Genomic DNA, 1,707 nt, shown 5'->3' with positions numbered 1-1,707 from the left:
ACTAAAATCTTGTTTTTTGGCTGGGTTTAACAACTGTTAGACAAGACCATCACATTATTTGCGGTTGTAATATCAGGGTCATGACAAGGTCATTCACACACATGCTTTTAAAAGAAAACATGCCTTGGTTGAATTTCAGTATATTTGGGTTATTGAAGTTTAAAGCTTTATTGAATTTCATTCAGGGGCAGAGTTGCTAGTTCAGAGTTAAATGATCACTTTTGCTGAAGATTCTAGAGTGGAGTTAATTACTTAATTCCAATTCACAAATTTGTTCTAGTTCCCTGTAGAGTGTTTGGGATTTCTTTATGGTCTCGTACCTTTTCTGATTGTGTTTAGTGTTGGTTCAATTACCCGATGAAAAGTTAATGTTAATGGATATAAATGTATAATTGATTCCAGATTTGTGGTTTATAGATATGATTTTGACCTGTTATTAGCTAGTATTTAGTGTTTTAAGATCCATTATGCTTTATAAGGGTTCAATTAATAAAGAAACGTCTTCATGAAGTCATTGGATTCATCTGCTATATTGTATTGAACACAAGGAAAATGCTACTGATTTGGAACAAATCGTGCATTATATTGAAGCTTACCTCCTTGGAATACATTGCCTTTATGTTCTCTGGGAAATATAGGAGCAAAGTGGGTCTTAACAGTGTTATATAGAATAAAGCATGGATTATATTTCAGAGAAGAGATTCCCGCTTGATGCAAATGATTATAAATTATATGAAGAAGTTGGTGAGGGTATCAGTGCTTCTGTGTACAGAGAATATATTTCAATGGATTATATTTTAAATTATCCATGGATTATATTTCAGAGAATATTCTGCATTTCGTGAAGCCAGTTATGGTCATTCTACATTAGAGATTAAAAACAAAACCCACGCATTCTATCACTGGAACCGAAATAATGATGGGAAAAAAGTACCAACTGATGATGTGATATTCCACAATCAGTACTGGTAAGTGCTCATGTTCCCTCTTGCATACTTGCACATTGTAAAACTACTTGAATCCCTGGTTTCATTACTCAAATCGTTTAAAATACCTTCTGGTTCGAAATAGCATTTTGTACTAGTCTGATTGTTTCTTTTCATCGAGTATTTAGGAGTACTGAAATATGTTTCTGCCATGATTAATAAGTACTGTTTCATGGGTCATAAAACATTAAAACTTTGGCTGTTAATCAGGGCAAGCAACATGGGGAGGAGGCGACTGAAGAAGAATCGTTCTAAGGCCGGAGAGGAATGAATTGCTTAAAATATTTGGATCATATTGCTTACACATTTATCAGATCATGCTTTCTAGCTATTCTTTTAAAATCTTGAGGATTTTTTAGTTGAACTGCAATTTTGGCATGAATCGCTCAGGCATGTGGTGTGGACGTAAAAGAAGACAATAATTAAGTTCATGGATAATTTTCCAATATATGCCTGGCTCGTTAGTTTGTGCAGCATATGAAAGGTGGTAATGTTACTATTGTACCATATACTTAGTTGTAAAAAGTAATTGAAAAGCAAAAGTATGGTAGTTGCCATTGCACTTGAATTTTGAAATCTGGCTGGGTTTCGATAAATGAAAATTTTGGAATAGTTTAACATTACTAAACTTTCATTTTATTTTTTCGTACTCCAACAAATTTTTAGTTTTTACTATATTAGTAGTGATAGAAAAAATTGAAACAGTTCTCTTTTTAGACTT

At 33.0% G+C, this 1,707-nt stretch overlaps 1 long non-coding RNA gene across 1 annotated transcript; it reads left to right on the top strand.

The window, feature by feature from the left end:
* The first annotated feature begins 824 nt into the window (after nucleotides 1–824).
* LOC133828994 (uncharacterized) lies at nucleotides 825–1,380 on the top strand. The gene is made up of 2 exons (XR_009891438.1): nucleotides 825–968; nucleotides 1,197–1,380. It is a non-coding gene; the product is annotated as an uncharacterized LOC133828994 (long non-coding RNA).
* Nucleotides 1,381–1,707: the final 327 nt, after the last annotated feature.

Source organism: Humulus lupulus, chromosome 4, assembly GCF_963169125.1.
Source record: "Humulus lupulus chromosome 4, drHumLupu1.1, whole genome shotgun sequence".
Taxonomy (NCBI): domain Eukaryota; kingdom Viridiplantae; phylum Streptophyta; class Magnoliopsida; order Rosales; family Cannabaceae; genus Humulus; species Humulus lupulus.
The sequence above is the reverse complement of the archived record's forward strand: the minus strand, read 5'-3'. Positions and strand labels throughout refer to the sequence as shown.